This window comes from Pelodiscus sinensis, chromosome 2 (genome assembly GCF_052426305.1).
Source record: "Pelodiscus sinensis isolate ZL-2025 chromosome 2, ASM5242630v1, whole genome shotgun sequence".
Lineage (NCBI taxonomy): Eukaryota > Metazoa > Chordata > Testudines > Trionychidae > Pelodiscus > Pelodiscus sinensis.
In genome coordinates, this window is record NC_143053.1 from 195421618 (window position 1) to 195448172 (window position 26555).

General features: G+C 42.0%; 1 protein-coding gene across 7 annotated transcripts in view; it reads left to right on the plus strand.

Moving 5' to 3' along the window:
* The window catches only part of TBC1D5 (TBC1 domain family member 5), a 525247-nt gene that overhangs the window by 45371 nt on the left and 453321 nt on the right, over positions 1 to 26555 (plus strand). The window lies entirely within an intron of this gene.

Below are 26555 nucleotides of genomic sequence, written 5' to 3' on the forward strand. Positions count from 1 at the left end.
CTGTCAAAGAGCAATAGTTTTTACAGTCAGTACTATGCATTAACGATGAAATGCACCAATGATGTGGCCATCAGCCACATTGAATATTTAAGCCCTGAGTTGGAAGCTATACTCGGGGAGCCATGTGCCACTTTGCCAGGAGCTCTGCACATATCCTGGGTGCTTCAAAAAGACTGTGCTGAACAGAGGAGGGATCATCAGATCCATATTTAAGTAAATGTGTTGGCTTCTGTATAGTGGGGTGAAGTGGATGCTATTGTGGCATAGATGGGAACAATAACCATGAGACAGGGAGGGTCTGTTTTGCTGCCTAATACTTTGGTTGTAAGTGGAACATGAATTTAAACTCCCCAGCCCACTTACATTTCTACATAAGCCAATCACTCAGGGTTTATGCAGTTTGTATTAAATTAATTCCTTTCAATCCCTGATTGTTCCCAGGGATTCTGATTGCTTGTGACTTAGTCTTCAATGTCCTTGATGCTTTTTTAACCATGGATCAATTATGTATCCGCGGCCCAAGTCCCGACCCTGGCCACTGGACGAGCAGCTGTTGCGGCCATGCGGCTCTGGCCCCAGCCACCAGAGGAGCAGCCACTGCCAGCACACGGCCCCAACCCCCAGTGCAGCTGGGCAGCTACAGCATGGCCCTGGCCGCAGCCCTGGGGAGTTGGGGACAGCAAAGCTGCCCAGCTGAGCCCCCATGTGCCAGCCACTGTCAGCAGCAGCCCACCTTCCACCAGCTCACTGCTAAGCAGTTCTGCAACCAAATTGGATGGGCGGAGAAGGGGGAGAGCACTGGCTGCCCACGCACAGCCCAATCTGCAGCCTCCCTCCCTGCCCTGCCAAGCTGGTGCTGCGGCTGCATGCTTGTGGCAAGGCTCCAGCAGCAGCACGAGCTCCCCATGTGTGGGGGAGGGAAGCGTGGGTTGAGCTCCCGCCATGTGTGCCACTTATGGCACTGTCTTCATTGCACTGTTCACATTTTGCATGTATGTCTGTTTTACTCCCAGGCAGTGGAACTTCATTAAAATATTCCCAGAATTCTCTTTTATGGCCTGCTGCCATTATAAGTTTTCCCTTCTAGTGAGAGAATGTCATGGCAGATCTCAGATCAATGAAGGCTACACTCAGAAAAGACCTCAAGACTTCTGGAATATGCTTCTGTTTCACTTTTGTTTCTGTTGCATTTCCCTCCCCTCTCACATTGATCTCCAGGCTGCTTCTTCCTGTCCAGATCTATTCCACCCCCAATAATCTTCTATCATTGAGCTTTCTGAAACTTCATTTTTAGAGAGAAGTAAGGAATTGACCGTGTACACAAATTTTCAGAGACAGTAGGATTGAGATCTGTTTCTCCCCTCTACATATCTATCTATCTATCTATCTATCTATCTATCTATCTATCTATCTATCTATCTATCTATCTATCTATCTATCTATCTATCTATCTATCTATCTATCTATCTATCTATCTATCTATCTATCTATCTATCTATCTATCTATCTAAAAACTTTTTTGGTGTTAACAAGCATGTTATCTCTGAAGACAAATCCACAGTTTGAGAACTGCAAAACTGTGCATCTCTGATGGTATCTTCTAAACTGAGCGCTGAGTCCCATTGGATAGATAGAAGAATTAACCTATATAATCTATACAGAAGCTTCTGGAACGCCATAAGATTGGGTTCCTAATCCATCAACTACTGGAACTCATTACAAAACTTTTCTTAAACATTACGTGAATATATTGTCATACTATAGAATTAGAATTTATAATCACTATTCCATGATCAGATACCTTTGAGCTATAATGTATCTTAATTAAAACTTTAGATAGGGTTTTCCTCAAAAAGCATTTATCAAAAAATGATCTGATTTTTAATTTTAGCCACCCTGTAATTTGTTTAAAAATTCTGCAACAGAGAGGATAGCTTGTCTTGAAGCTGTTATTTTGAATACATTATATTGATAAACAGAAGTCAAATTTGCAGAACTGTCAAACCAGTAATCAGACCAAAGCCAGTTATAAGGATTTAAAAACCCAAGACAATGTAAACAGTAGCAGTATGTATGAAAAGAAAACATAATTTGGATTGCTTATCCAAATCTAATGAGGGACATAGAGGTCCTGTGGCATGTGTCACAAGCCAGAGATAGGGATTAGAGAAATTTGTCACTAATGTTATGTTCAACCACTTCTAAATTGTCAAAATTAAATCTGTTATTGTAAAAAAATAAATAAAAAAAATAAAGAAATTAATGAGAGAAATAACCACTCTCTCAAACTGAAGTCTTTAAAACATCCTCTTCTGCTTCCCGGGGCTGGCAAGGAGTTGAAAAAAGACAAAATGCTCAGCTTTCTAGGAGGAACTGTCTATTGTAAGGTCTTCATATGTGCTATTTCTGGTGGGTTGTATAAATAGCTAGATGGATAGCTAGGAGTGACTTGACATTCATTGACCCCCATAATTAGTTTTACATTGGTGTGATACTTTCTAAAAGGGAAGCCTGTCCAGTTCTCCTTAGGTGAAAACATAGTGGCTTTATGTATGTCTGAGGATTGGAGGGGAGGAGTAACCTTGATAAGGATAAATGGTTGTGGGCATAGGTGATTGACAAGGATACATCTTCCTTTTCTCCCTTTTAACCCCTCATATAGAGGAAAAATCCAAAACTCTTAATGTATAAAACAGTTGCTTCAGAGTGACTATGGTACAATCCCTATAGTATAATACACTGCTCTTAAAACTGTTAAGGTTGTTAAAATATTGGTGATTTGATAGAATATTTCAGAACACAAATCCATGCAGCTTCACAATTTGTGGTCTCTGTCTATTTGTCTTTAAATGTGAGTGAATATACTGAGTAGTACTGCAACTGTACTTGACTAAGTTAAAATGGTCTATGGCCAGAGAGCTCTACACCAAAAATTTCCAGTTTTGATTATTGTCGACTACTCCCCCACAGTAAGACTATCAAGCTCTTACAAAAGAACTTATGAGTTCAAGTACCAACTATATGTCCCAGATAAGACTCTCACATAGCCAGCTGTTGCTCTTTCTGCAGTGACCTGGACCAGGCAACCTAGCATCTGGTGCTGTTTTCTCTTCAGTGACCCCAGCCAGATTTCTTTGAAGTCTATTGCTGATTTTTCCTGCAGTCACTTATGCTAATGTCTCTTATATACTACAGCTGTTTTGTAAGGTCTCTTCACTTTTCCTTTTTCTATCTCAATCTTTATTTTTTAAAATAGCAGAGTGATTTTTTTTTCCTTCTTGAGTCCCCGGATCATGTTCATCTTAAGGATTAATATCTTTGCCCCCCCCCAAAAAGGGCACATGCCACGTCCTGTGGATTATGGGAAAACAATGTGACATTAAAATATTCCATGTTACTTGGCCTCTTCATAGCCTGGGGAAGATACTGAGTTGAGTTACCTTGATTTCTTTCACATTAATAAAATTGCTGATGAAAGAATGGGATTGAGACCACATATGCACTAGAGATGTAATAGCATAGTTGGTTAACTGATTAATGGATAAGCAAAAACGTATAGGTAATGCTATAGACCACAAACATTCCCCTCCCTCTTGCCAGTAAATTTTTGGCAGGCTAGGTAGCAGTCTGGCTTGCGATGGGTCCGGGACCTACTCTGCTGCGACGCTGCATTTCAAATGTATTAGGAGCCATGTGGGCAGGCAGCCTGGCTTATGCTGGGTCCTGGAGCTCAGACCACACCCCCTTTCAGACTGGGGCTGCTGCCACCTTGTGCTGCTGCCTCTTTATCAGAGGCAGCAACACAGGGCGACAGGCAGCCTGTCTGTGATGGGAACTGGTTTTTGTTTTGTTTTTAAACTGGCTCCCCTCATGGACCAGGTCCTGCCTGGCACCCTGTGTTGCTGCCTCTGATACAGAGGCAGCAGCACACATTGGCAAGGGGCTCCTTGGGAGTGAAGCAGGAGTGCACTGCCTGCTAACCCCACCCCGGGACTATAGAATAGTCAACTACTAATTGATTAGAATTCATGAGGTTACTTGACTCTCTTCAATTAACCGATGCTTAACATCCCTAATCTGCACTGGCTGTGCTGGCAATAGATCTTCTGGCATTCCATTTAGCAGGTCTAGTAAAGACTTGCTAAATTGAATGATAACACCTGGTTGGCACTGGTGGTACTCAGTCACAGTAAGATGCTCCCATCAGCTTCCCACTGTGAAGATGGTGCCAAGTTTGGCTTAAGGTATGTTGACTCCAGCTACTTTATTTACATTGTGTTCCTTAAATCCACCTTCTGTGTCTAGTATAGACTTTGCCTGATTAAAGACATTGCATGCAGAAACAGAAGATAAACTGGGGAGCAAGATTTTTTTTTGTGATCAACTAACAGTGTGAAGCAATGTATTAATATTTACTGAAATTGATTTTTTTATTTCTAGTTAATAAAGTTATTAATTACACACATGTAAATCATCACAGGATGAGTTTATCACTTTAATATATGAATCAACAGTCAAGTTTAGATGTCATACTTTGGGAAATCTAGTTTTTCCTCAGTTCAAAGAGGGTTTATCTAGATTTTTTTTTAACCCCTCCCATCAATGCCAGTTGAAGTTCTTTGTGTATTGGTGAGTTATACCTCAACTAAAACCAAACCACCCTGTGATCTAATTGTCAGATGTTAAGTAACATTGGATTCAGGAAGAGATTCTCCAGTTCTCAATGATCACATATTAGCAGAGTATCTCATATGCCTCCCCTTCCATTTTCAAGTGCATAACATTATGGTGGCAATTTCACAAGTACTTACATGGAAAAGCAAGGTTAGAAAAACTTTTAGTCTATGTTGGCTGTCTATAATGTGATCAAGCAGCTTGAAACAAGAGGAATTAGCATACATGGTTAGTTAGCACTGCTTAGATGACCATATCATGCTTTATGAACCAGCCACCACAGTCCCCGGTGCAAGCAGGGAGGAGGTGGCTCTGTGCCCCTAGTAGGAAGCTCTAGGCCTCTTTGAATCACCAGGGCTTAGGGCAACTGCCTCTTTTTCCCTCCCCTGTTGGTGGCAGGGAGGTAAAATCCTGTTTGTTTAATTAACCAGTTAAACTTTAACTAAATACACAGGAGCTGCTCCAGCTCAGCTGCTTCTGACTCCATGTTGGGCTGCAGAGGTGGCAGCCCCTGAATGGGGGTCCAGAGGTGCTGCTTTTCAGTTCCCAGTTACCCAGTAAGCATCACATGTTAAAGTGAAGCTCAGCCACACACCTCAATTGGAACTGTAATCATGCAAGCAGGCAGCAGCAGAGACCCTCTTAAAAAAAAATCTAGCCCCCCAACCCAAAACCAAACAAAAAAGCACACACAGTATGGTACTTTGTTAAATATATACTACAAAAATATAAAGGGAAAGATTAAAAAAATCATACACAGTAAGGAAACTATCTGTGCTTCTTTCATTTAAATTAGCATAGTTAAAACTTCTGCATTGTAAAGTTTCAAAGCTGCATTAAGTCAGTGTTCAGTTGTAAACTTTTGAAAGAACCATAATGTTTTGTTCAAAATTATCAACTTGTTAGTTATGAACAATATCCATTCCTGAGATTTTGTGTATCTGAGGTTCTACTGTACTTTGCAACTGCAAGTGCTCTTGTCATCTTCCTCTCTAAATTGTATATTCTGCTTAGTTCTGCTTTTGCAAATCTTTTCAGGAAATACAATGTTGAAAGAATTTCTTAATGTACAAGAAAATATATAGGGAAAATTCTTCGTAGACTGGAAGGAATGGGATATTTTACTTAATATTATAGGCCCTTTTCTATCTATACCCTCTATCTGTAATTCTCTAAACTCAGCATTTTTCTAAGGTAAATATTGTTGCAAAAATTACAAGGATTTTAAGGTAACTTGTCCATTTACAGTATTATAAGGCTTTACTTGTATATTTCTCCATTAGTCCTATAGTCAGTGGTTCTCAACTTTGTCCATACTTGGATCAATTTCTTTATAGCGTGAACTCTTTCATTTAGCTAGACTCTTGCATTCTCTCACATAGTAATGTGCAGTGCCTTTTTTGTAATGGTACGCCCTGTGACGGCACCTTGTTCCCCCTGTTACTGGAATTTCCCCTCTGGCATACAGGCATCTATTTCCTGGGGTGGCTTGGATCCTGATGGAAGCCTCACCCAGGACACGTGGCTTTTTTTGCTCAACAACTTCCCCCCTCCCACCCCTCCTTTTTTTCTCATCAAGTTTGAGCCTTAAAAAAAAAAAACCCACACAACCTGGTAATGTGGAACCTTGATATCTGGTTGTGACTACAAGTTTGAGATGTCAGTTAAATTAAACATTCTATATGTGTAAGTGCACATCTGTGAGTAATATTATATATATTTACATAATTACTTTTCTGTGATTTGATCTTCATGGAACAGAGTACAGTATTCTACTGTACTTTTATTTTTCTCTGTTCATAGACTCAGAACACACAATGAGTCATATGACAATTATAGTTTGATTAAAGCGGAGAACTTAATAGAGATTTAAACAACTGCCAATTTAAGGTAGTACACTTAAGTTTAAGAATAATTAACATAACTCGTGAAAGATCTGTTAAGAATAACAACTTGAGTAAAAGCGGGTTCAAGAAATTGAAAAAAACAACAAATGGTCTGGTAGCACTTTATAGACTAACAAAACATGTAGATGGTATCATGAGCTTTGGTGGGCACAGCCCACTTCTTCAGATGACCGGAGTTATGAGTAGGGGATTTGAAAACTCGAAATAAATAGGAGAGGGGAAAGGGGCGGGGAGGGAGGGAATGATGCTGTGTCTCCCATCCCCCTTCCTGTTTTTTCTTTAAGTGTCTGGAGAATGGGTACTAAACCTAAGCAGGTAAAGATCAAAGTCAATAGATAGATTGCTAAGACAGGAAGGATACCACTCAGAAAGCTATTAGCACCCTCATTGGTAGAGTCCCCACCAACCTAAATCAAGATGGAGTCCATTAGCATATGACTTGAATTTGTGTATGTAATGTAATTCCAAGCTTTCTCTGTGAATTTGGCTTGAGCTGGCCTGTGACAAAATCGCCACCTGCAGAACTGTCAGATTATGATTAGGCAAGCAGAAATGTTCTAGTTTAGGAGAGATTTTCAGTTGCATAGGTGTCAGCCGACGGTCAGGGCAGTGAGTCCCTTATGACCGGCTGAAGTTCTTTTAAATTGTGCTTGGTTCTGTTACAGCAACTGAAGGAGTCAGGTTAAAGCTTAAACAGTTACTATTTTATTGTTACAGGGTAAACTTAGTTGTTAAATGCTACTGCTGTGTTACAGATAACACAGCCACTACAAAGGACAGGACAGAAATTACACTAATAAGTCACTTACAGGTACCATGAAACCTTTTTGGTTCTCTGAGCTCTTATTAAATGCATGCAAAATACACATAGCAGGTATATATTCTCACCCCTGCGTTCCAGACTTGGCGTGGCCAGCGTCTTTCTCTCAATCCCTCGGGAAGAAGTAGGGCGAGGTTGGGCATCCCACAGACCTCGGGAGACAATCAATACCTGCCAGCAGGTATAGATGATTGGAGCTCAAATAGGGTGGGCTGCTGAACCTCTTTTATACCCCTTGGGTCATGTAGGCTTCTTCCTGGGCTCAAGTGGCCAATTAGGAAAAATGGCTTTGAATGCCAAGTTTCCCACAAAGGGTGCAAAGCATAATTTACACCTGGGAAAATGCAGACAATGGGCACCTCTGGTATGTGATGGGCGAAGATTCCTCTCCTGGGACAGTGCAGGCGTGTCAATTACTGGTACTAGCCATCAGGGCGACGGGAGGCCCCGGGTCGTCAGCTAGCCCATTTACTGTCTGGTTTCTGTTTATGGTAGAGTCAGGGACAGGCAGCAAACCTGTGTTCCCAGGGCATCAAAGGCTGACTGCCTTTCTCTTGCTCTCTGGGGGGCGGGGGGGAAACAAGATGGGGCTCTTGTGTCTGGCTACAATAGGGAAGGATCAAATGGGGACACACTAAAAAGCAAGTTGGGAAATATGAGAAAAAGGATAACAAACTCTTCTCCTTTCTTTCCTCCATCTCAGTCTTTGTGATGGGAGAATTTATAGAATCATAGAATACTAGAACTTGAAAAGACCTCAAGAAGTCATCGAGTCCAGTTCCCTGCACTTAGGGCAGGACCAACCACCATCTAGATCAGAGGTGGGTAAATACTGGCCCACAGGGCAGATCTGGCTCACTAGGATTAGCACCTGTCAGGCCCCTACACCACCATATTTACCTGCACCTCCACAGTTATGGGGGAATCACAGTTCCCACCCAATGGGAGCTGTGATCTCCTGTTTCTGTGGCGGTGCAGGTAAGTATAGTGGCAGCGGCCCATCAGGGGCTAACTGGCGAATCACCACCATTTCATTACCCACTCCTGTTCTAGATCATTCCTGCTTTTAACTATCTCCATTAAGGGAGGCTCCACAACCTCTCTAGGCAATTTATTCCAAAGTTTAATCACCCTGACAATTAAGAAGATTTTCCTAATGTCCAACCAATGCCTCCCTTCCTGCAATTTAAGCCTATTACTACTTGCCCTATCATGAGAGGGTAAGGAGAATAATTTTTTCCCCTCCCTCCTGTAACACCCTTTAAGGTACTTGAAAGCTATTATCATGTCCCCTATCAGTCTTCTCTTTTCCAAACGAAATAAACACAGTTCTTTCAGTCTTCCCTCATAGACCATGTTTTCTAGACCTTTAATCATTCTATTCTGTCAAGAATAACAATTTGAGTAAAAACAGCAGGTTCAAGAAATTGAGTTAGTTTAGCAACCCTCTGATTTCATCCTGTTCTGTGTTATAAAGGACCAAAATTTTAGTTTTTTCGAGTGATCAGAAGCTCAAAAGTAGTGATATCAGCTCAGTCAGCCACAACATTCCACCAGTTCCACATGGGTTAATTCTTCCACCAGTTGGGCAAAATACATGTTGAGGCCTGCTGGTGACTACTGCATCTGGTGCCATTGTAGGTACCATACAGATATGAGACAGTCCTTTCAGGGGGAAAAACTCTTGATACAAATTAGAACTATTCTTCACTTAGGCTTAGCATACTTGTTGACAGGGTCCTGATCTTGTCACATAAAGCAACATGAATAAGCAATTTACATTAATATATTTTTATCTCTTCTGCACAAAGAAGATCCTAGCAGCCTTGCATAATTCTGGAGAATCTATTGTCTGGCTTATGCCAGAGGAACAGATCTTTTCTCTGCCAGAACAAAATCTAAATGAGGCCAGCTTCTCCTGCATGATAGCCCTCCTTTCGCTTTTCAAAGTAGTGCCAAATCCTATCTTAACTCTACCTATACAGTCTTTTCATCCTTCAAGGGTGATTTTTCCTTCCCTTTAAGTAAGAATAACAAGGTTCCTCTCCTGAATTTGATTTGTCAAGAGTCAGACTTTTCAAAACAGGTAGCCTGCCTGTGCTGAGTAGGTGAATAAATAGCTTGCACTTTAAACTAAAAGATAATTCTGGAGGGTCTCTCGAGGAGAAGGTATTTTGGCTAGGCCTCCAAGACTTTCATTATTTGATTGTTTTATTAGGGACATGTCATGATGCAGGCTGTTCCTAACAAGAAATTACACCACTTTAGATTCTTCAGGTGGCTTTACACTTTCACGGAGGTGGTTTTATGTGGCTTAAGCATGGATTTACCATCTGGTAAGTAGCCAAGAAATCTCTTCAACTGTTTGATATCTTGTGGTCCTAAGTGGCCTGGAAAATAGTAGTGTGTCTTAAAAGTTACAGATGTCCTTACAAATATTCTTTTATAGAGCTTATTTGGCAAGGGATTTAGTAAAATAGATGGAAAATTTGTGTCTGGGAAGAATGTGTCTAAGCATGCTCTCCTAAATAAAATTTTCTCTCTTGTTTTAGGTTTTTTTCTAAAATCTCATTTGAGCTTTCTCTGTAGTAATACACCCTGACAACTTACTTTGGAGGACATTACAATATATCAAATCTGTTTTGATTGCTCTTTCCTTACAGAGGAAATAGCTTTGTGGTGTTTGAGCTTAGAACAAAGTTATTTAAGAAGAAATGTGAATAGGAGTATCAGTGTGATGATAGATCTATGTTCTATTTTCTGCTTTGCAAAATGGAGATGACACCTTTTACGCCAATGTGAGATTAAAAGATGAAAAATGCTATGAGTTAGGATTTGTTCCTAAATATTTTCTCCCTTGGCTTCATTCTCATACTTTACTTGAATTATACAAATGGTCTGTGAATGTAAAGGGTGGAAACTACTGAGAGATGTGAAAAAAATCACACTGAGCTTGACTGATATAAAAAACTGTGGTTGTATGGCTACCACAGTGAGTAATTTGCACGCATATAAGGTATGAAGGGAAATGAAGCTGGTATGAAGGGATGTAGTACTATCTACCGAGAGGGAAAAGTCTTGTTAGGGAGGCCTGAATTATTCTTCACAAAAAGAGGAATTCTTTACTGGAGAAATATACCATATACCTAACCTCTCTATTTAAAAAACAACAACAAAAACCCCAAAACCTAGAACACTTAACCAGTGTTGCGTGGGTCCTTAACTCAAATTTTGTATTTCTTCATTTAAATCATTGTTCTGAGCTGACACTGGGGGATAAGAATTTCACCTTGGGGAAGGAGGACAACTCAAGCCCCCTCTCATGGTAGCAACTTGAGGCCAGGGTGAGAAGTGCCTGTCCATGGCGGCTGCTGCTGCTTGCTGCATCCCTTGGATGGAGGACTCTCTGAGATATATAGTAGATCACTCTCCCTTTCTCCCCTCGGCCCCTGCAGACCGAATGGGGTTATAGCTGTCCTGTTCACCATCTCTGGCGTGTTGCTGCCTCCCTGGCCATTCTGCAGTATTACTGTCCTTCCTGCCCTTTCCATTTTATGAGAAATAATTGAATTCCAAGCACATCCCTTTGTCCTGGCGCAACCCAACCCTGACCTTGTTTTAAGTTAGGATAACAGAAAGTTGCTACCAAATGTGGTGGTGTTTAGGAGGAATTATTGCACAAACACATTCAGATGGACATGCATAAGATATGTAGTAAAAAGAAAAAGATACTCACAATTCCACGCTGTCAAATGTTTGGCTCACTTGCCTTTTGTAGGATTAAAAGACAATAACTATGGGATGCTGCCTTGATGGATAGAAATTATTTACATGTGGCTGCTGCTGGCTAGTGTGGACTGGAGGAATAAGCAATATGGTAGATGAGGGCTCACCTGTTATCAACTCTTGACAGCAGCAGAGCTGGAATCTGGAGTGGAGCTGGAACTAACAGAGGACTGTAGCAGTTGGTCTTGTGCAGTAGTATTCAGCAGCCAGCAGCAGGTGATACTATTTCAGTTTGAGAACCGCAACATGAGCGTGATGCAATTTGCAACTATGCATTCCCAGCCAATACTGGGACTGGAAGTCTCGCATTTGGTGTAAAGAACTGGCTCACTGAGCAGAATTCTTGCTGTCTGGGTAGTCTGTGTGCACCTTTCCTATATGTTAGTTTTCTTTGGTATATTTTCAAGGTACGCTTATGTTATGAGCCTAAGTACAGTTTTTATTACACTGTTTGAGAAAAGCATTGAGTGTGGCAGTTTCTTGCCTTTTAATTCGGTTTCTTTAAGTTTCATTTTGCAGCCAAAATGCATTGTTTTTTGTTATTGGTTTGGAGGGGCTTTTTAAGACCCTTTTACCAGTATGTAGCTGTTAGTATTCAGTTAATGATGTCATGTTCAGGTCATTTGTAGCAGTTAAAGTTCTAGAGCTGAACTGAAGGAAGGAGACCTTGCTATCTCAGAGTTGAAATACAAATTTTAGAATCCTAACTTTAAAATGCAGAAATAATTGATATCTATGAAAAGGACTTAAAGGGCCAGATAATTTTTCAAATGTTTTATGTTCACTTTTCATCTGAGATAATGGTTAATATAAGATGTGTGTAGTATTTAAAGTAGTGTAAAAAAAACCATATATGTAATTTATATGTTGGATTTTTTTGGGGGGGGACTTCATGTAGTTCATACTGTAATTTTCCCTGTATTGAGATTGAGAAGAAAAAGGGTAAGGCATTTTTATGACCAATTTATTTCATTTCAGACTGTATAATCATTTGGTGAAAGCCCTATTGATTAGGCTTCATAGCTTTACAGAGCTTTTCTTCTAAGCACTTAAAGTTTGAGTTGTCTCAGTCCCATAGGACTGAAAAGAAAGCTGTTAGTACCATGAAATTCTTCTGTATGTTTCCAACAGCTTGACGCTTCTTCTGAGAATGCGAAATATTAGCACATTAATGTTGTTAACCCATTTGTACAAAAATACATTTGGAAGCAAAATATTTTTTATATCATCAAAGTTGGGGTGGTTTCTTTCATGTGAGTACAGTTTCTTAAAGCTGAAAAATGTGTTATGCTGTGCAACAAACAGATGCTGCTCTAACAATGCAATACATTATGTACCAAAAATGATCTCTGTTTTAATCATAGATGCTGATTTAATGAGACAAGTCTAGCTTACATCAAAAATGGATTTGGGGTGTGATTTTGTTTTCTCTGTGTTTTCTCTACATAATTAATAGAAATATGGTACCTTATATACTCTAAATTTGAAAGCGTACTATAGTTTTATGCTCCTTGGTCCTAAGTATCTGCCTTGTATAATACTCTTTTTCACTCTCCTTGCTTTGAATGAAAAGACACTCACCTATCAAATGTATACTGTAGTTAATTAAAAATATTTTAAATAATTAAGATATTTCCATAGGTCTATTACTATAGCTGCGAGAATACTTTAGTCTCTCGATTATATTTTTTTAATGTTACTGCTTCTGCAACCATGTCCCATTCAATGGCTGTGTCTCATGTTTCCTTTTTAGGGTACATTAACAGTTTCTCTCTAATGCTGGTACTAATTCATGGATCAGCGCGATAATACTGATCAATGTGCTGAATTCATATCTGTATCTTGGACACACTCCTGACCCACTGTGAGTTTCATTGTTGCTGTCCCTCCAGTTTGACTTTTTAACTTTATTCTGATTCCACATTAGTTACCAGTTCTAATCCTTGAAATTTTTCTATCACCAGATATAAATAGCGATTGATAATTTTACCTTTAGATAAAGTCAGATAATACAATACTTGAAGGAGTGTGTGTGTGGGGGGAAGGGGATCTTCATATTGTGTTTCTAATTCAGCTGAACCCAGCAGAGTTAAATGCAGTTTGGATGCACAGGGAAGAATTAATGATTGGAAGATACAGAGTTGGTAAATTATTTATTCTGGCCCTGAGGAAGCTGAAAAGCTGAGTGAAAGACTAATAAATCATTTGTGGTAGTGCTGGTTGTCACTTCCAATTATTTTAGACGGTTTTGTGATAAACTGCAGCACCTGCTAGATATCCCCATACCATCCCTTGATGCTTGCAGTGTAGCTTGTTCCGTCGATTATCAAAGGCAAGTTTGCCTAAACTTTCTTCAGGTTGGAGAGAGAATTATTCTTTGCCTCAAACCCCATTTTCGTTAGCTCTCTTTTCATTGCACATGTAAGCAAGCTGCAGTTTGTGATGTACACAGAAGGGAAGTCTGAGTAATGCTGTAAAATTCAGCTATTTTCTGTTGATCCAGAGAAGTGTGCATGAGTCCAACCAATGAGGGATGTTTTTATTTCTGCATTCTTAAAAGTGGCTACCTGAAGGAATGCATCCCACCGTATTTTCTCCATGATAACTATAGTAAAGCTCACTTCAAACTACTAAGATGACTCCTGACTTGGAAGGGGGGGGAGGGAGAAGAGACCGCTGTTTGAGAGAGGTACCGGGGTTTCACCTGCTATGACCAGTCAGAGGCAATGACACAATAAAGGAACAGGAGAGCAGCAACGCGAAGTCCTCTTTCAATTTCTGAAACACCCTGGATCTAGACTTAAATTTCAACTCATCTTGTCACCTGCTGGTTTCTCTTCCTGTTCTGTCAGGAAGCCATATCTAGAGTGATTGTCTGCAAAGAGTCTTGTTTTGGTCCCCCTACCTCCAGTATGAGGAATTGGGGTGGGGGGATAGAGATAGGTAAGATGAGGAAAGAGAAGAAAGAAACTAGATGAGACCTGCAGCAGAGGGAGATAAGTGAAAGATAATTTAGAAAGGGAGAAGTGAGAGCGCTTTCAGAGAGCGAGGAGAAATTGGAGGGGAGGGAAAAAAAACTGCCCTCCGATTATATTGGGCAGGTTTGCACAAAAAACTAATGCATTTTACTTCTTAAAAACTTCAAAAATATAATGCAGTTATATACATGAGAATGGCCATACTGGGTCAGACTAACAGTCCATCCAGCCCATTATCCTGTCTGCCCAACAGTGGCCAATACCAGATGCCCCAGATGGAGGGAACACAACAGGTAATCCTCACATGATTCCTCCCCTGTCACCCACGTCCAGAGAAACAGAGACTAGGGACACATTACTCGGATGGGACTTCTAGATTGGGAGGTCTCCTTTGCAAAAAGGTAATTTACAAAGTAAGATTCAACTCTCATTAAATAGCCCTTCAGTTTAAGGGGAAAGCTGTCATGTGAAAGAATTCAAGAAAATCTAGTTTCTGTCTCACTCCAAAGATCCAGGATTATTGTCCCACAAGTGATCACAGATGGGTTTCCATAGGTACGAGTTTAGGAACATCAGTTTGGGCAACAAGCTTTACTTCAGTTTGAAGAGAAGTTTAATCAGCTTTTGTTACCAAAGAGAGAGAGTAGAGGAGCATCACAAATCACCTTGTTGCTGAAGCCAATTCACAAATCCCCAATACTGAGGGAAAAAATAGGATTTATTTATTTCATGCCTGGATCCAAAAGACTAATTTGTGTGACCTAGATTCCATCTTTCATTCAGTCTTCCTGATCTGATTAACCCAAAAAAGCACGAAATACAAACCAGTAGGAGCTACCTTCTTGAAGTCACAGCACCAGTTCCAGAAGATTAGAAGTGTAAAAGGGTTTATTTAATCTATTTCACCATCCTAAGAATCACAGGAAACTTGCAAGTAGTCTTGGGTTTGAAGACGGAACTTTTTTCTTGGTCTTCCAAGGGTATCAAGCTTCAGAACAAAGTCCTAATTTGGGTTAAAATTTATCAGCATACATTCATTTTTAGTTTCAATATGTACCTGAATTTAGTTATTCTGTGCTAACCATAATCTGTTTTGCTTGCCCTGACTACAATTCCATGAACTTTTATCAAGATCACAGTGCTGCTGGCAGCTGAATTAAGGAAGCAGAGGTTGTGTGTTGGCTGCTTAAATTGAAGCAATTGGCCACTCTAGGGATCAATAAAATTTGCAGCAACTAGTAGCTCAAACGTTGGATTATAAGTGAAGAGAATAGCCCTGTGGTTTTGTCATTGGCCTTCTTGTTTCCTGAAGCTATTTCCACATTAAGCTTTTCTAGCACAGAAAACACTAATCTAGTGATTCACCAGAGGAATATGAAAGTATGGAGCTACCTACAAATCTTAAGTTCTAAAGCAGTAAGTCCAGGAGCCCGTTTTTGATTAAATCCCCTGCATCTTGCAGATAGTCTTAAAACAGGTTAAGGAGCAGAACAGGATCGCTTCTTTGAGTGCAGGGAAGGAGATTTCAGGTGCCATTGAAGTGCATTCAACCAAATCAATGGAATCTTTTTGGGTAAAGAATAGTGGAAACTTCTTTGTCAGAAGACTAACAAGTGACTATCTGGTCATCTATATTCAACCTTGTAGCCACTACAGAAAGACACTAGAGGTGGTTATTTACCACTAAACTCTTCATGTTTGTTAAAACTATATTTCTGTGAATTTTTAAAATAATAGAATCATAGGACTTGGAAGGGATTTCAGTTTGTCATTTAGTCCAGTCCCCTAAACTCATGACAGAACTGGATTTTAATCTAGACCAGTGTTTCTCAACCTTTTTTATAAAGTCCCTCTTCTCCCCCTCCCTCAAAAAAAGTACCCCCAGTACCTACAGTTTTCACACACACACTTTTTTTTTCTACCATTGCAACACATTTGTTTAAACAACTCAATCATAGCCGGGCGGGCAATGAAATTTTTGTGTGTAAAAAGTACAAAAATAAAAAAGCACTATAAAACTTAAAACAAAAATTCAGTTTTCTCCCAATTTCAGTTGTTGATATACCCCCCCAGACTTCTCTCAAGTACCCTAAGGGTACTTGTACCACTGATTGAGAAATGCTGATCTAGACAAGTGTTTGTCTAATCTGTGCTTAAAAATCTCTAAGGATGGAATTTCCACAGCCTCCTAGGCAATTTATTTCAGTGCTTAACCAGCCTGATAGTTTGGAAGTTTTTATAATGTCCAGCCTAAGTCTCCCTTGCTGCAGTTTAAGCCTGTTGCCTCTTGCCCTATCCTCATATAAGAATATTTTTTTCTCCATCCTCCTATCAACCTTTTATGTATTTGAAAACTAGTATTCCTCTCCCCCAGTCGTCTCTTTTCCAGAGTAAACAAGCACAATTCCTTTAATCCTCCCTTAAAAGTTCTAAATCTTTTAATCATTTTTGTTGCTCTTCACTGGACTTTTTCCAGTTGGTCCACATCTTTCCTGAAATGTGGCACACAGAACTGCACACAATACTCCAGTTGAGGCTTAATCAGCACAAAGTAGAGCAGAAGAATGATTTCTTGTGGCTTCCTACAACACAGCAAGGGATATTAGTGTGTAATTGGGTTGGCAGCCAGTGTGCTCCCAGGCCAATTTTGTGGGCCCTGTGCCATTTTATGCTCCTGCTTCTCTATCAGAGGCAGCAGCATGTGATGGCAGGTGGGAGCTGGTCTGCGAGGAGAGCTGGTTAAAAAATCAGCTTCCTGTGCATACTGGCTCCCACCTGTTGCCCCACATTGCTGCCTTCTGATACAGAGTCAGCAGTGCAGGGCAGCAGCAGCCCCTATCTGCAGGAGGCCCGAGCTTCCTTCAAACAGAGGCTGCGCCGGCATCTCACAGACCTGCCTCTGTCCATGGTGAGCCTGGGCCTGCTGCGGACAGAGGCTGCTCTGTGGCAGCCTCCCCTGGTTTCTCCCCCCACCTCTGCAGGAGGCAGCAATGGGGGAAGGCAGACAGCTCCACGGGGAGCCAGCACATGCAGAGAGATGGCTTGAAAGCTGGCTCCCCATGCATATTAGTTCCCACCTGCTCCCTCCCTCCTGCTGTCTCTGATAGGCAGCAGCACGGGGGAGGGAGAACAGGCGGCTCCACAGGATTTGGTTAATACGTTGACATCCCTAAACACTGCTGCTAATATATCTGATAATAATGATTGCTTTTTGCAACAGATTTATGCTTTTGACTTCTATTTAACTAATGCCCCACTATGACTTCCAGATCTGTTTCTGCAGTACCCCTTCCTAGGCAGTGATTTTCCATTTCTCCAGTTTGTCCAGATCATTTTGAATTTTCATCCTATCCTCTAAAGCATTTGCAACCCCTCCCAGCTTGGTATCACCCGCAAACTTTATAAGTGTACTCTGTGCAATTATCTAAATCATTGATTAAGATAGTGAACAGAACTTGGTCCTGAACTGAGCGCTGTGGACTCTGCTCGTTATAGCTGTAAACCATTGATAACTTGTCTCTGGGAACAGTTTTCTGACCACTTATGCACCACCTTATAGTAGTTTCATCTAGATTATATTTCCCTAATTTGTTTGAGAAGGTCATGCAAGACTGTATCAAAAGCCCTACTGAAATAAAGATATACGTTTACAGTTTTCCCACCTATTCACAAGATTTGTTACCATGTGAAAGAAAGTTGACAGGGTGGTTTGACACAATTTTTTCTTAACAAATCCTTGCTGTTGTTATCTTCTAGAGATTTGCAAATTGATTGCTTAATTTTTGATCCATTATCTTTCTGGGTACAGAAGTTAAGCTGACAGGTCTGGAGTCTCACAGTTTGTCCTTAGTTCCCCCCCCCCCCCTTTTTTTTAATAGATGGGCACGATATTTGTCCTTTTCTAGTCTTCTGGAATTTTTCCTGTCTTCCATGACTTTTGAAAGATAATTGCTAATGGCTCAGTTATCTCCTCAGTCAGCTCCTTGAGTATTCTAGGATGCATTTCAATTTCAGCAGGTACTTGTGACTTAGACACACTAGATGTGTTCAAGTAAATTTTAACTTGTGCTTTCCCTATTTTAATCTCAGGTGCTACCTCATTTTCACTGACATTCACTATGTTATATGCTCAATTGCCATCAACTTGCTTGGTGAAAACAAACAAAAATCATTAAGCACTTCTGCCATTTCCACGTTTTCCGTTACTTAATAGAGGGGAGAAACAGTAACAGGCCTCCCCTGTCCTCGGTCTTCCTCTTGCTGCTAATGTATTGGTAGATTTTTTTTGTTACTCATTATGTTTACAGCTAACATGACAATGTTCTGTGCCTTAGCCTTTCCAGCTTTGCACCTACATACTTGTGGTTTTTGTTTATATTCATTCTTTGAAATTTGATCTAGTTCCTACTTTTTACATATACCTATAAACACGGCTCGCCGAACCGCGGCGAGCCCCGCTCGCCAGCCACACTGTCTGGCAATCTGCGCATGCGCAGATCGCCCGAACCCGGCTCTTCCAGGTTGTAATCTACTCGCCACGGGCGAGTAGATTTCATAGTTTGCCGAGCCCTGCCTATAAATGTCCACTTCATGGACCTGGTAGTGAAAATAAAATGTGATATTTTGAAAAGTCCAGACATTTGGGCTGGGTTAAAAAAATGAAAGAAAGGGAAGGTACATTTTTCCTATCTTCTCATTTTTTCCTTTGAGATCTTCTACATCAAAGCAAACCACTCTGCTGTATCAATTAGATCACTAATATAAAGTTTTAGTTTATAGCATTAGAGATTTAAAAAAATCTGATTTAGGTGGTTGCTCATATGCTACCATTGCTTTTGAAATTTCAGTTTTCCTCTGTTAGAGGAATGTCGTAAACGAGAGAATTAATTGTTTTGGGAGCAAGGTACTATTTCCTGCAATGATATTGAAGATTTTAAAGAAAATTAATAGGTAACAAATATTTCCCTCCTCCGTTCTTGAGGAGAGTGGAGGCTTCCCTATTAGGTGATCACGATTAGTGCAGGTGGACATGTGACCCACTATAGTTGTATGCGTCACCCACAAGATATTTTGTTTACTGTTGCCAGATTCCACTGGTTTCCATCTATGTATTTTTTTTTCCTATGGGTAAAGTGACAGACACACACCCACCCACCCACCCCCCAAGGCAATGTGAAGTGAGGTGCTTGTTCATTGCACACAGTGGTTGTGAGAGCCATGTGTTCCCTCTGTATCCATTGAAAGTGCTGCTACAGTTTAATTGGCACCCTGCAAATTCTAGGTACTCAAGCACACTTAGCAAAACTACCCTATCCCAGGAGACTGTCTTAGTTATGACAAGCTTGCAGCCCACTGTGAGGAAGAAGGTCACTCATATAGCCCATTCACTAGGCCTAGGATGTCCATTGCTTAACTAGACAACTTGGAGATAATAGTGTTAAAGGGATGGAATCACACAAAGTAGACTAAACTGCTATTCTGAATAGACATGAATACAAATGGAAATACTCAAGGACCAACATTTAAATGTGTTTTTAGATGTATGTTATATTTGGGAGACTTTCCGAAGTGTTGGAAAATGGCAACTTCTGCATTTAAAAACAAACAAACATCAGAAACCATAGGGCAAGTGACCCTAACATCTGTTATGGAGAATCTCTTGGAAATTATTTTAACGCTATAGTAGAAGTACATCTGGAAAAACAGTCTAAGGATAGCCAACTTGGTTTCAAGCATGACAGGTCATGCTTATCTAATTTGTTGGAGTTCTATGTAGATATTACTGCCATAATAGATGTGAAAAATTCCATGGATGCAGTGCACTTAGTATTCCATAGGTTTTTAGCCAAATTCTCTTTGAAATAGGAATAAGAGTGAAATGGATAGAAGACCGACATAAAAGCTGGATTTACCATGTCACCTGCTTTCAAATTAGCTTTCTAACTGGTATCCTGGAATAGCATTTTCAGTTAGAAATCAGTAACAAAATGGTAACTGTGGGACAAAGATAGAGGATGTGGAGGCAAAAATCGACACAGAAGATAGCATTGAGATGGAGTGAGACTGAGAAATATTTATCGTGTGTTTGAGAAGTGAGTGAAATCAAGTGTCTTGGTTTGGTAGGGTGATTTTCTGTTGCTTTAAAATTTGTTGCTATGTGTTGTGACAAAGCTCCCACTTGTACTCAGTGGATCTTGTGGTTTGACAGGTTTTGCTTACATCAGATGCTCACAGCAGCCCTCAGTTTTAGACCCCACGCTTAGGGCATTAGTTTGCTGTTTGTCTGAGCTCTTTTCATCATTGGGCCAGTGTATGGTATAAGGGGAGAATAAACTCCACAATCTTTTCCCGAACGAAAATGGGGAAGTGTGCGTTGGGCCCACCCTCTATTCTGGGTTGCAGCCCAGGGCCCTGTAATAGTAGCTGCCTACATAGGATCTCTTGGCTCCCCACCCTTTATTGGTGCTCTTATGGGTCAGTCTTTACTCCACCTTCCTTCTGAGGCCTGCTGGAGAATCCTCCATGGCGCTGTGAGCATGGGCATGTACTTGGGAACACAGATAAACCATGCCAACACTTGCCATTTCTGTGGCATGAGAGACACCCTGGCGCACATCTGTCTTGAGTGCACCAGGTTGCAGCCCCTTTTTTGGCAGACCTCTTGTTGAGGTTCTGGCTGCACTTCTCCACTCACCTCTTAATTTAGGTACACCCCATCCGTGACCCCACAAAGTCGCGGGACCTCAGCCTGACTGTAGGCAAGCTGGCGATTTGTAAGACCAGGGAGGAGAGGTTGACTGAAGGAGGCGCCTGCAACTAGGGGCTTAATTTCATTTCTCTATCCGTTCATACATCTGGGCTGAATTCCACTGGGCAGCTTCCGCTGGCTCTCTCAAGGCCTTTGAGGGACAGTGTGCGCTCTCTGGGGTTCTCTGCTCAGTATTCCCATCCGATTCCCTTGTTTTAGTCCTTTGACCTCTACACCTGTCCCTGTTTTTTTTCTTTATTTGTCTTCTATAATCACTTGGTCTTTTGGATTATATGGATCCTCCCTGTAGGCTGGAGGGAGGTCCTTTAGATGTGCCCACCCAGCTCCCAAATGTCAAAGGGAGTACTTTTTTGTAACCTTCTGATCGGACCTTGTCACAGTATTTCTCTATCAGAGAAATGTTCCTTGCTCCTGAAGTGGGAGAAAGGTGAGGTTTGGAGTTCCCTAGTTCTTAAGAAAGGTAATTCCATAGATCAGTCCTAAGAAGTTCTGTGTCCCACACAGACAAGCTTTATCCCTGTGATAGAGAATTCCATTTTGCCTGAGGCGCATAGTACTCAACCATGGCCTTCATCCCACAGCTTTGGGTGGTCTTTTAGATATCCTGGGTACAGGCCATTGAGGGCCTTTAAAATGAGGACCAGGACCGTGAACATGATTCACTCATGGGAAGGCAATGTAAAGAGTGGAAAACAGGTTTTAGTGTGTTTCCTGTAGCTTGTGTTGTTGAGAAGATGTGCTGCAGCTTTCTAAACTAGTTGAAATTTCCAAGTGCAACGCTTCATGTTCCGGTTTTACATTGCTATAGTTCAACCATGCTATTTAAGCTTTGGAAGCAGACCACTGTTGTGGTTTTTGAGCTGTGTGTTCGAATGGATACAGGCAGTCCCCGGGTTACATACAAGATAGGGACTGTAGGTTTGTTCTTAGGTTGAATTTGTACGTAAGTCGGAACTGGAGTTTCTCTGCCCTGGGCTTCCTGGAATCAGCCGCTGATCAGTTTCAACAGCAGCTGAATCTGGACGCCTGGGACAGAGCAGCTGTGGTGCTGCTGGGTTGGTCCAGTAGCGCCCCAGCTGCTCTACCACAGGAGTCCGCAAGAAAAGCCTGGTCTGCTGGGGGGGGGGGAGCACACTAGCTGCGCCCCCCCCCTCCCGCAGACCAGGGAGAGGCGGGCGGCGGGACAGAGACGTGCCACGTTCCCGCCGCCCACATTATCCGCGGCTTTGCTCCGTGTCTCCCTGGTCTGCTGTGGAGGCGACCCCAGCAGACCAGGGAGATGCGGAGCAAAGCCGCGGAGGACCCGGGCGGCAGGACCGCGGTGCGTCTGGGCGGTCCAGCCGCCCGCGTCCTCCGCGGCTTTGCTCCGCATCTCCCAGGGAGACACGGAGCAGCTTTTCTCGCCCCGGAGGACGCGGGTGGCGGGACTGCGGCGCGTCTGGGCGGTCCCGCCGCCCGCATCCTCCGGGGCGAGAAAAGCCCCGTTTGTAAGTACGGATCCGACATAAGTAGGATCCGCGTAACCCGGGGACTGCCTGTATATACCTGTAACTGAATCTTTGCAAATGTGTGAAATGAGATGTAATTATTTATATAATGAATTACTCAGTTCATATTTTTGTTAAAATGGTAGATTTTAAGGAGGTTTATGTTTAATAAGTACTGTATCAGAGTCTGTTACGATTTACTTCTGTAATGTTTTCTGTGTAGTTTCTATGTACCCCCTGCATGTAACCGCTGAAATTTTCAGTGCTTATACGGTTACTTAAACACAATTTAACATCTCTAGTAGATGGGGAGGTACTAATGAGGTGGCAGGAGTTCCCTATATGCCTGAATCAGCAGAGTATACAGTCTACATGGCTCTCTACATGCCCAAACAGCACCTCACACTTCTAGTATGCAATTTTATAACAGTGTAGTATCCTGCTGCCAGAGCCTTTCTCGATGTCTGTACCCTGCCAGAGCCTTTCAGTGCCATGTTTATCTAAACATTTGAGTGACAAATGCGTACACAGCCTGCTTTAACTGTGGTGTGCAGTTACTGCCTACATGTATAGGACCTGCTCTCTTTTTGCTGCTTTAAGTGTAGACAAGCAAAGGATACAACCGAAAACGCATTTATCTAGGGCAGAGCTTGTTTAGAATGGCATGTTGGGGGTGGAATGAGGGACATTGTGACAAAATGGGCAACCTGGATGTTGGATAACTCAGGTTCATACTCTGTTTTCTGAGAGTGCACTTTAAATTTCAGATTCTAATTATATTTTTTAAGCATTTATTTTTGGCTTTGCTGAGATTTTGAGCATCACAGATACTGGAAGACTTATGATTTGAATGATGCATGGACACAGTTTTTGTACGATGTATTTGAGTAAAGGTGGTACCAAGTCTCACATTAATTGCCTCTTGAGAATACTGTTAAATTACATGGAACTACTTAAACTCACCATTAGTTATTTACAATAACAGCAGTGTTGAGAGGAATGTCATATTAGCCTAATCATAGATACACATTCTCACTGCTTAAAAAAGTTTCTTTTTTGACATATTTAGGAGGTGCTTGCTTGGGTTGTGGGACAGGGATAGTTATATTCCGAAGAGGAAGAGATGTGTGTTGCACAATCATAGAATATGACATTATTGACTCTGGTAATTGTAATAGAACAGTGGTTCTATTAGGTTCCAGATGGAACTTTAATCTGGCTTCTGATTGAGCCTAGTGTCCTTGTAGAGTCTCTTAGCATCTGCTTTGGAAATGTATATGACATTATTCAAAATTTGTACCAAATTAAACCACCTTCAGGCTATAATTCAATTTTTCTTTGAGGAAATGTATTGTCAATTTTAAGCCACAAAGTAAAATCTACACTGAATTTATCTTTTATTTTGGCTATTTACTGGTCATTTAGATTATTGTGATTGAATTGCTAATGATTTCAAATTTACATTAGGAATAGAAGGTTTATAGTAGTAAATATGGTCAGATAAATTTAAGTTTTTTCATAGCAAAAATAATTGACATGATGTAACAAATTATTTCTGTTTGGTTTACATTTTTATTTATAAAAACCTCATGAGATTTTATGTTTCTAGATATTTCCTGTGAGTCATATTTGAGATCTGTTCTTGACATTTGCATTTCATCAGCAGTCTTGGAAAAGTATTGGAAGCATTTAGTCCCATTCATTAACTTGTGTCATATGAGTTGGTTCCTTTTACGTCTTAACTGCTAGCAATTGTGATTTTTGTAAATCCTTTTCTTCCAGAAGTTTGTCACGTTTAATTTTACTTTAAAGCTATATTTTGGGAACATTTCCTGTTGACTCTCCCTCCACAAATGCACACTATAGCTGATTTTGATAGGGGTTCCTTTAATACATATGACCGGATACTTTTTGCTAGATTTAAAAAAATTGACAAGACACAGTGCAAATCATTTCTGTTGATATCCCATGACAGTGGTCCCCAACCTTTTGGGACTGCCGGGGGTGGGGCCACTCACGGGCCGCACATCCAGGGGTGGGGCCGCACACGCGGGGGCGGGGCTGCTTACGTGCCATGTGCAGGGCCGGATTACAGGGGGGCTAGCCATCAGGTGCCCCAGGCAGCTGCCCAGCAGTTGTAAGGGGCTCCACGCACCTGGCTGCGAGGCGCCCTTTAGAGCTGCCATCAGGTGCTGCGCACCCAGGACCGGAGCCTGCGTGGCGCCCTTTGAGCTGCCATCAGGTGCCATGTGCCTGGGGCTGCGTGGTGCCCCATAGAGCTGCCATCAGGTGCTGCGTGCCCGATTGCAGCTGTAAGGTGCGCAGCGTGCTGGGAGGTGGGACCACGCATGCGTCGCACGCCCAATGCCCGGGGCGCAGGAATGGCTCGAGCTGGCCTTGGGCGCGCTTCCGGGGCTCAGGGCACAAGAATGGCACAGAAATGCCCCGGCAGGTGCTATGGCACCTGCAGGCATCGCGTTTGGGACCACTGCCCCATGATATTGCCTAGCAAACTTCAGTAGTTTGGCTTGAAAAGCCTGAAATCTTCTTACTTGCAAGATCAAATTCTGAGACTTCAGTGTCTCCTATTGAATTTCCAGTCTTAGGAACATTTGTTCAAAACCTACCAGTACAAATGGTACCAACCTTGGTTGAGTGCTGAGCACTTTTGAAAGGGATGTGAATGGTTAACCAGTAAGCATCATACAGGCCAGATTATGCTTATCGGTTATGGTTAACCCATGGGTTGGAGCAGCTCAGTAGTGCCTGCCACTGGTGTGTGTGGGTGTGGGGGGGGGGCGGGTTCCAGCTCAGCCAGAGCAGCACCCATCCACAGCGTGCCTGATCTAGCTGGAGCAGTATGCCATGGGCAGGAGCTCTCTAGTCTGGTCAGAGCAGCCTCTGCCCTCAGCAGGGAGGCCACTCCAGGCCAGCTGACCCTCTTTAAGTGGTTATCTGGGTTAAACATAATGTTTAACCGGTTAACTGATTAAATGGGATTTTACATCCCTAACCTAAACCGGAACTGTTCTTTTTTAGAAACCTGGTCTATAGTAAGGATGTTAAATATTGATTAATTTACTAGTCGAGTAGTTGATGGAATTTCCATCGACTACTCACCTAGTCGATAGGCACTTCTGCATTCCTCCTTTGAAATGTACAAGACTCCCAGCAGGGGCTCTTGTGAATTTCAAAGTTGGAACTCTGCGTGCAGCCTGAGCCAGAGGGAAATCCCACTGATTCTGGGCTTCATGCACTTTGAAATGCACAGGAGCCCAACGGCTCTTGTGCATTTCAAAGTGGAAGCGCTCGTGTGGAGCCCAGAGTCAGCGGGACTTCCCACTGGCTTCAAACTGCACGCAGTGTGCCAGGTTTGAAATGTACAAGAGTCCCCAGCAGGGGCTCTTGTACATTTCAAAGCAGAAGTGCCCACATGGAACCTGGGGTCAGTGGGGGCTCCTCAGCTGACCCCAGGCTCTGCGCATAGCATTTCCACAGAACCTGGGATCAGCTGGGGACTCCTCAGTTAACTCCCGATTCCACGGAAATGCCTCATGGGGTCCGGGGTCAGTTAGCAAGTCCCCAGCTGACCGTGGGCTACATGTGCAGCGGTGTTTCAAAGGGGCATTGCTGCACAGCTGTTCCTGGGTTCTGTGTGGTGCTGCCCCTTTGAAATGCTGTTGTGGTGTTTCAAAGGGGCAGCTCTGCACTGAGTCCAGGATCAGCTGTGCAGCACTGTCTCTTTGAAGTACCCTTCCCCTGCTCCCTCTGCTGCCTCTATCTCATAGAGGCAGCGAAGTGGGGGGGAGGAGCGACTAGTCGACTCAACTATCCAATAAGCATTTGTTTATCGGATAGTCGGCTATTCCTTAACATCCTTAGTCTATAGTCTTTTACCTATGACTGATAAATGATTGATACTCCTGCTAACTTTGATAAATATTCCCTTGTTTTGAATAAGTCTGTGCTTCCTCCAAGTGCTCGAAGACATTAGTATTTATATTTTCTGGCTTGTCTTCACTGTGCTCCTTGCATAAAGCTATTCAGGAATCTTGCACAGAGAACAGGGCTCTGTTGAGTGTTTGTTCCTCACCCTTAGTTGCATCCTTACTGCTTTGCATAGCAGAAACTGAC